This window comes from Wyeomyia smithii, chromosome 2, assembly GCF_029784165.1.
Source record: "Wyeomyia smithii strain HCP4-BCI-WySm-NY-G18 chromosome 2, ASM2978416v1, whole genome shotgun sequence".
In the NCBI taxonomy this organism is placed as follows: domain Eukaryota; kingdom Metazoa; phylum Arthropoda; class Insecta; order Diptera; family Culicidae; genus Wyeomyia; species Wyeomyia smithii.
The window spans coordinates 115,492,974-115,501,821 of record NC_073695.1 but is presented as its reverse complement, the minus strand read 5'-3'; positions in this window follow the sequence as shown (position 1 = coordinate 115,501,821).

Genomic DNA, 8,848 nt, shown 5'->3' with positions numbered 1-8,848 from the left:
GAGAGTTTTATTGCTTCCAAGGAATAAAGAAACATCTATCACTCTGCAACTTCCATCCTGCGAAGAGAGTTGTTAACCTGCAAAATTGAGTGAAGAAAGAATTAATCGTTTTCTTCGAATTTTCTTTGCAGCAAAAAAACAAGCTCTGAGAAAAATAGTGTATACTCACTCAATATTTTAGTTAATCAGATCTTTGTAGATTTCTTTAGATAATAATAAGCAGCCGCAAAACCTGCTCCTTTTTGAAGTAGAATACTTCTCTCAGGAAGTTCGGCTACATAGGGATGTGAAATGAAAATCTAAAACCGAAAAAAGTGAAAAATATGTCCAATTTCAAATGCTAATAAATCGGTTAGTATTCGATGGATTTCTTTCGTTCTTGTAGCAATAGATTGAAAAAACTTCTAAGATTCTTCCCAAAAGAAGATAATTGTAATTTTATTATTCACACTATTGTACTATTGAAAATAGTCAAGCCTTGTCAAAACGAAAAATTCGACCTCTGATTGGTCGTTATATGATTGCTTCCCAAGCACGGTCGACAGAATCATATACCTTGCAATTGAAAGCATGCTATTTGGCCTATATAAGAGCCTGTTTCAGCCGAAGCCGCTTATAATAGTTCTAGACAGCGACAACAGCAGTCATCCTTCCTTAGCAGCAGCACTAGCCCTTCAGTTGGTCACCGCGTCTCAGGAGCAACGCGGTTCTTCTCAGCGTGTGTCGCCAGACTGCCATTATTCCCCCGTGTTGGGGCAACATGAAGATTGCCATCAGGAAATCCCATTTTAAACATCAAAATGCCTTTTTCAAGGCAAATAAACAAGTCATTGAAAGTTAATAATTTTTGACAACGCAAGCAAGCTTTCTGTGTTGGATCCTAGCAATTTGAATCTGTCGCGCCCGTCTAATTCACACAGTGCCTGTTGTCCGTGCATCTTAATTCCCCCACTGTTAGGGCAGCTCAAAGGTTGCGAACAGCAACCGATTTTGAATCGCAAAATGCCTTTTTCAAGGCAAATAAACAAGTAATTGAAGGTTAATAATTTTCTGGCATCAACACAAGCAGACATTCTGTGCGGGATGCAATCAAATTCTGTTGTAGTTGTCTAATTTTTACTTTATTTAGTAAACTCCCCACTGTAGGGGCAGCGCAAAGGCTGCGATCAGCATAACCGACTTTGAATAACAAACTGCCCTGTTAGAACGCATTCACAAAAGCAGTTAGTTCGACTATACAGCGCTAATATGAAGTCGATTCAATCAATCAGCATGAACAGAATTTCGTCGTCTCCCAGCTGCCAAGTTGCAACATGATGCAACACGCAACAGCGAGCAAACGAAATCGCTTGATGTTACAAACCGCAATAAGATACGGGTTAAAACCGTTGCGTGTGTGAGAGCACCATCGGTGTTTATTCGCTGGATACAAAAATCATATGCGAATTGTGGAATCATTCGTCTGAAGAACATTAGGGAATGGAAAGACTGAACTGAAAGGCGTGGCCTATTTCGTAGCACCCTTCGACTATAAAAAAGTGTTTCAGGGAAAACTAGCTACATTCATTAGTCGGAAAGTGAGCTGGATGGACCGTCCACAACGTTGACAGCAGTAGCAGCAGATATCAGCTCTCTGCAGTAACAGACAATATCAGCGGGTTGCGCCTGTGGCTGCCTTCAAATTAAACAAGTCACTTGCCCTGTGGTTGGTCACCACGTCTCATGCCTCTGCCAGGCTGAACGCCAGCGCGAGCGATCGGGCGAGATTTTTGCGGTACATCAGTCGGCACTTGCTCTAATGGAAAAGTTGTATCATTTTGTTCAGAAGAATATCACTGTCGGTAATATTACACAGATGCGATTGCATCATATCCGATATGGAATTGAACAATTGTTCTTTTGAGGACAAATAAAACATTTAATTTGAAGAGTTAATAGCTTTGGGTACCAGTAGCAGTATGCTAACAGCCTCAGCGGTTGGTGCAGACGGTACTTCCCTAAGCCCGATGTTATAAGAAAGTAAATGGAAGCGACACGGCGAAACAGTTCGGGTGTTTACTGTTTACTGAACACGGAAATTTTCGGTTTTACGGATTTTTTCGGTAAACAAATTTACGATATTGCGGTAAACACGTTGAGTTTCCGATTTCTCAATATATTTTTTACCGAACAACGGTAAACCAAAATATTTTCAAGTAGTTCGGTATTTTACTTTACCGAGAAAGCATTACGCAGTTAAGTGTGTAGGACAATTTATTTTATGTCTGTTGGTAATAGTAAATAAATAAATAAATAAATAAATAAATGGACCCAGGCAACGGAAACGGACAAACAACTGGAAACTCGGATCATGGAACTGCAAGTCCCTTAATTTTTTAGGAAGCACCCGTATTCTTTCCGACTTATTGAGGGTCCGCAAGTTCGACATTGTAGTGCTGCAGGAGGTATGATGGGAGGGAGTATCGGTGCACACGTACATAGATGGTTATACCATCTACCAGAGCTGCGGCAACACACACGAGCTGGACACAGCTTTTATTGTGATGGGTGAAATGCAGAAGCGCGTGATTGGTTGGTGGCCAATCGACAACAGAATGTGCAAGTTGAGGATTAGAGGCCGTTTCTTCAACGTGAGCATAATTAACGTGCACAGCCCTCACCTAGGAAGTAACGATGACGATAAGAACGCCTTTTACGCGCAGCTGGAGCGTGCATACGATAGCTGCCCAAGCATGGCGTCAAAATCGTTATCGGAGATCTTAACGCTCAGTTAGGCTAGGAGGAAAAATTTAGACCGGTTATTGGGTAGTTCTGCGTTCACTGGCTAACAAACGAAAATGGCCTTCGACAAATTGACTTCGCCGCCTCCAAGAACATGGCCATACGTGGTACCTACTTTCAGCATACCCTCCCATATCGGTACACCTGGAGATCACCACAACAGACTGAATCAGACTGCCTTGAGGCAGCACTGCCGGAAGAGGGTGAACTCATCGAAGCCCCTCTAGAGGACTCCTGGAGTAATGTAAAAGCAGCCATTAACAGCATAGCGGAAGGTACCATAGGGTTCGTCGAGAGGAATCGACGTAACGGCTGGTTCAACTAGGAGTGTCAGACGGTTCTAGACGAGAAGAATGCAGCGCGATGCGATGTAAACTGAAGCGAAGACAGCAGACTTATCTGTTCCGGGACAATGAGCGCCGTCTGAAAGAGATGGAGCGTGAGGAAATGGAGCAGCTGTATCGTTCGCAAGAAATGCGTAAGTTCTACAAGAAACTGAACGCATCTCGCGCAGCTTTGTGCCGCGAGCCGAAATGTGTCGGGATAAGGACGGAGGAATCTTGACGGATGAACGTGAGGTCAGGGTGGCCACTCATTTTACATTTTCGAGTTCCCACATTTTTCCCGACTTTTTCCCGCATGATTGCAAGAAATTCCCGATTGTCAGAAACGGTAACTAGGTTATGTTCTATCAACGGCTGAACGTCAATTTTTGGACCCTAAATCGGAAGTAATAGCTCATATCATTTCAACTGAATTTGCTCGGGACATTCTACACAAACAGTTGATTAGTTACATAAAATGCAACCTTTGCCTTCCCATGGTAGACAGGTTAAATACAGTTTTTGCGGTTTCTCAAATTTGCAAATTTTCCATTAAGCAGTCAATAATCGTGTTAGCTATTTTGTTTATTATATTCATTAAGTTTGTCTATCTGTCTCCTAAAAAATTTGATATAAGCACCCATCAACGCATAAAAACCTATGAGGGGAACATTACATAGATTCTGAAAACTTCAGAAGTGCATCCACAACTTTTTCAGTATTTTGATTTGCTAGTTCATCAAAGTTACATCTCTCTGGTTATCTGTCAACATCTTCAACTTGTTTGCATCCAGCGCTCAAAATGGCCAAGCTGATAAAAAAATGATATTAGGGGCCAACATTTCAAAATAAGTGATTTCGAAACTTGAAAAATAACCTGGAAATCAGAAAAATGATCTTAAATTATTATTTTTCAAACTAAAAGGCTGCACGAACTGTCTTGCAGAAACCGTTGAAAAAGAAATAAATTTATTTTTAACTTCTTTTAAACTTTTCAAGAAAAAAAAAAGTTTCCCGAAATTTTCCCAAATCCTGATTAGGATTTTTTCTGAAGAATTTTTAGTTTTTGTTTCTCCATGATCATCAATAAAATCATGGGCGCAACTAAGGAAAATTTCTAGGGGGGGCTAGTTTTCATGTATGTCATTTTAAAAAAAAGAAAAAAGAGTTTGAATATGCTTCTTTAATGACGCTTAAAATAGTATCGGAAAAGCAGAAAAAAATCACTTCGGGATAGAATCTCCGAAGATGTACTGAATATCTTGAACACATCGTCAACGCCAAGCTCTTTCAGCAACAATGATTCGATATTGAGGAGAGCTAGATTTGGTAAACGGCTGGGCAGTGCTTTTTAACAGTTCACCCGTACTAGTTAGAATAAAATAGACCCCACTGTGGTTCAAGGCATAATGCCCTATTCCTACCTCCACGTGGTACCGACTGGGATAGGAGCAACCAAGAAAAAACCGGTGAACCGGTGGGGTAGTTGTTCTCCTTAGAGAGCAGGTTGTCTGCGCGTCTACCCCACAGGCTAGGGGCGGCTCAAACAGCCACTGATCCGGACCGGACGGTTGAACTATGAAATGCGGTGTCTCGCCGGCTACATCCATGGCGGCAGCTCCGTCGCAAGACTAGGCATCGCAGCCCTAGTAAGGCAGCATACTGAAATAAACATACTACGGAGAATCAAGAATTCAAAACGAACCGGAACAATCAGCAATGACCCAGCCGACGAAATAAGGACGACGATTAGAAGCTTAGTACATGTAACAGTAGATCGTAATGACCCGGATGTCGACCGGATTCTGCTGGATCAGCTAGAACCCCGCCATTTCGACATCGTTGCGCTCCAGGAGCTTTGCCTGAAAGGAGAGAAGGTACGGTGGATTTGTGGCCGCAAGGCACAGTACCACCAAAGCGGCAGGCAATCAGCGACAGGTTGTGTTTGTTGAGAATTAAAGGCCGGTTCCACAACTACACTATTCCCAATGTGCACTGCCCTCACGAAGGAAGACCTGATACAGGGAAAGAAGCGTTCTACGCACAGCTGGAGAAACTCTACGATAGCTGCTCGCGTAGAGATATCAAGATCGTCGTTGGGGACATGAACGGAAGGATAGACTTATATAAGCCGGTTATCGGCCCGCACAGCCTGCTATGCACCAACTTCGCAGCTTCCCGCGGATTAGCAGTCCAAAGTCCCTTCTTACCTCGACCAATGTACAGCAAAACAAATTGACCACGTTCTCAACGACGGCCCGTTCTTCTCAGACATTACAAACGTACGCACCAATCACGGTGATGATCGGACATGACCACTTCGATACAAAAAACTACAAAACCCTGATAACCGGTAGTCCTCTACGGAAGTCCTTTTGATATTTTCGAACAGAAGGTGCCTATCGGCGAACAGAAGGTGACTATCTACGGTGGAGCACAAGCGGACGACGGATAATGGCTACAGCGCATGAACCATGAGCTACAAGCGCTGCTTGGAGAGAACCCTATTGCACACCTGGCGAAAGACATTAGGTTGCGGTGGGCCGGTCACATCGTAAGAATGCCGGACGACAACCATGTGAAATCACTTCTCTTCAGCAACCCTACCGGCACAAGAAATTAAGGGGCGCAGCGTGCATGATGGCTCGACCAGATCGAAGGAGACTTGCGAGTGATGAGACGTCTGGGGAACCGGTGAAACACAGCCCAAAACCGAGTAAACTGGCGACTACTTGATACAGCACGAGTTACTACAGCTCTCGTCTGACTGGTAAGGTGAGTAAGAGAGCAAGGGTTGAGAATCGATCCTGGGTGCAGAACTAGTTCTTAGCCAATGAATGACGACATCTCAATTTGTGTTGATTTTGATGCTCTGATAAGTAGTATGGAATGTATATATATTGAATACAATCATTCTCTGGGAAATTTTAGGGGGGGGCTAAACACGTTCCAGGGGGGGCTTCAACCAAGCTAATTATTTTGGCTTTTAAAACATTTAAAGTATTTTTGTTTATTGGCCACAGATTTAGCAGCGGTGCACAGGGCGATTGCAGGGCTAGCGCTACGATCCTGCAGACACTAACAGTCTCTCTCGAGCCGAGACACGAACCTACGACGACTGACTAGTTAGGCCAGCATCGTACGCTAAGGCCAGTTACAATACGAAAAGCATGTAAAAAGTCGTAGGAAGAAACAAATAAAATAAATAAAATGTTTTCTTAAAAAAATCTCGAAAACGATAATATTGTTTTCTAAGAGTATTTACATCGAAAATAGTTTTTTTTTAAATCAAATTGTATAATTTACAGAAAAAATACGAGTTTGAAATACACTAAAGTCGCTTTTTACGCGGGGGATACGTGCCGCGTAAAAAGAAACCGCGTAAAAAAAACCGCGTAAATTCTGGAATCCGCGTAAAAAAAACCGCGTAAATTCCGGAATCCGCGTAAAAAAACCATCGTTAATTTTGCATTTCGAGTGAAGGGGAACCGAAATCCGGGCAAAAAAAAAATACCGCGTAAATTCCGGAAACCGCGTAAAAAAAACCGCGTAAATTCCGGAATCCGCGTAAAAAAACCGCGTAAATTCCGGAATCCTCGTAAAAAAAACCGCGTAAAAAGCGACCTTAGTGTATGTACAAAAATTAAAAAAAATTTCAAAATAATGTTTGCTTTATTTTGTGGCAAGTTTTAAATGTTTTTTCAATTAACTGCTCCGCATAGCAAGTTCGTCCCAAACCCAAATTTTCACCAGCATTGAGTTTCTAAGCGGGAATGGTAGCTAGTTTCGCTAGAGTTCGCCAAATATTTCTTCTAGAAGACTAGCTGAAATAAAAATCTATTTGGAAAACTGGAGAATCAGAACTGTGTGCCACTTATTTTATCCTCAATTCGTTCATTCAAACAACTACTAATAACTGGTAATGTTAGTAAGACTGTACAGTGAAACTTATTTTGCATTGCTCTTAGAAATTAAAACAGTTTCTATTGTACATATAAGAATTTATGATTAATTCTCTCACTAAAAACGTTTTCTCGACAAACTGGCAACTTTCATTCCCAGACTCCGGACCGATTTTCGACCCCGGTTTCAATTCGCTTTACCATCTTGAGAAGTCCCACAGAGTCCATTAAATTTTTTTGGATAACACCAGATTTCGTCATTTAATGCTATTCTAAGGCATTTGGTGTCAACATTTATTTCATTTGAATAGCAGGACTGCTAAGAGTAGTCAGGTGGTCAGCGGGTCAAAATAAGTAATTTTAGTGACTTTTTGGTCAAAAAACAGACTGCTAAAGAAAAACGTGACTTTTAAGGAACCAACTTGCAGAAGTCCTGCACTTCCAACTTCTCCATCATTTGTAATTGCATCATACACAATACTTTGAAAAAATCTTGGTAACAAAATCCCGATCAAATAAAAAAATTCCCGACTTTTTCCCGCATTTTTCCCGATGTAATTTGATTCCCGACTTTTTCCCGCATTTCCCGTTTTCCCGATTGAGTGGCCACCCTGCGTGAGGTGATCGACAGGTGGAGGCAGCACTACATTGAACACCTGAATGGCGCAGAGGAGCTTATCAACCTGGGCTCGGATAGGTTGGCTTCCTGTCTGCACCAGCTGATAGTCAGGATCTGGGATACAGAACAGCTAACGGAAAAGTGGAAAGAGGGAATAATATACCCAGTATACAAAAAGGGCGACAAGTTGGGATGTGAGAACTATCGAGCGATCACGATTCTCAACGCAGCCTACAAGTGCTCTCCAAGATCGTCTTTCGCCGTCTCTTGCCGCTAGCAAGGAGGTTTGTTGGAAGTTAACAAGCCGGTTTTGTGGGTGAGCGATCGACAACGGACCAAATCTTCACGCTGCGGCAGATCCTCCAGAAGTGTCGCGAATACCAAGTCCCAACGCACCACCTATTCACCGATTTCAAGGCCGCCTACGATATTATCGACCGTGTAGAGTTTTGGAAAATCATGGACGAAAATGGTTGCGAAACTGACAAGACTGATCAAGGCCACGATGGATGGTGTACAGTGCTGTGTGTAGATTTCGAGTCCTTAAACATGCGGGGCACGATCTTCAATGAATCCAGCCAGTTCATCTGCTTCGCTGACGACGTGGACCTTGTCAGAAGGACGTTCCAGGCGGTTGCTGAACAGTACAACAAACTGAAACGTGAAGCAGAAAAGGTTGGATTGAAAGTGAATACGTCAAAGACCAAGTAGCTGCTAGTAGGAGGAACCGAGCGCGATAGGACTCGCATAGGCAGTAGCGTAATAATTGACGGAGACGTGTTCGAGGTGGTTGACGAATTTGTATACCTCGGATCTTTGGTAACGTCAGACAACAACTGCAGCAGAGAAATCCGCAGACGTATTGTAGCTGGAAGTCGTGCCTACTACGGACTCCACAAGACTTTGAGGTCTGGTAAACTTCGCCTCCGTACCAAGTGCACCATGTACAAGACGCTTGTAAGACCAGTAGTCCTCTACGGGCACGAGACATGGACAATGCTCGAAGAGGACGTGCAAGCACTGGCCGTTTTCGAACGACGTGTGCTTAGGACCATCTTCGGCGGAGTATGTGAGGATGGCGTATTGAGGCAAAGGATGAACCACGAGCTGGCGCAGCTCTACGGCGAACCCAGTATCCAGAAAATCGCGAAAGCTGGAAGGGTACAATGGGCGGGACATGTTGTAAGAATGCCAGACAACAATCCCGCAAAAAATGTTGTTCG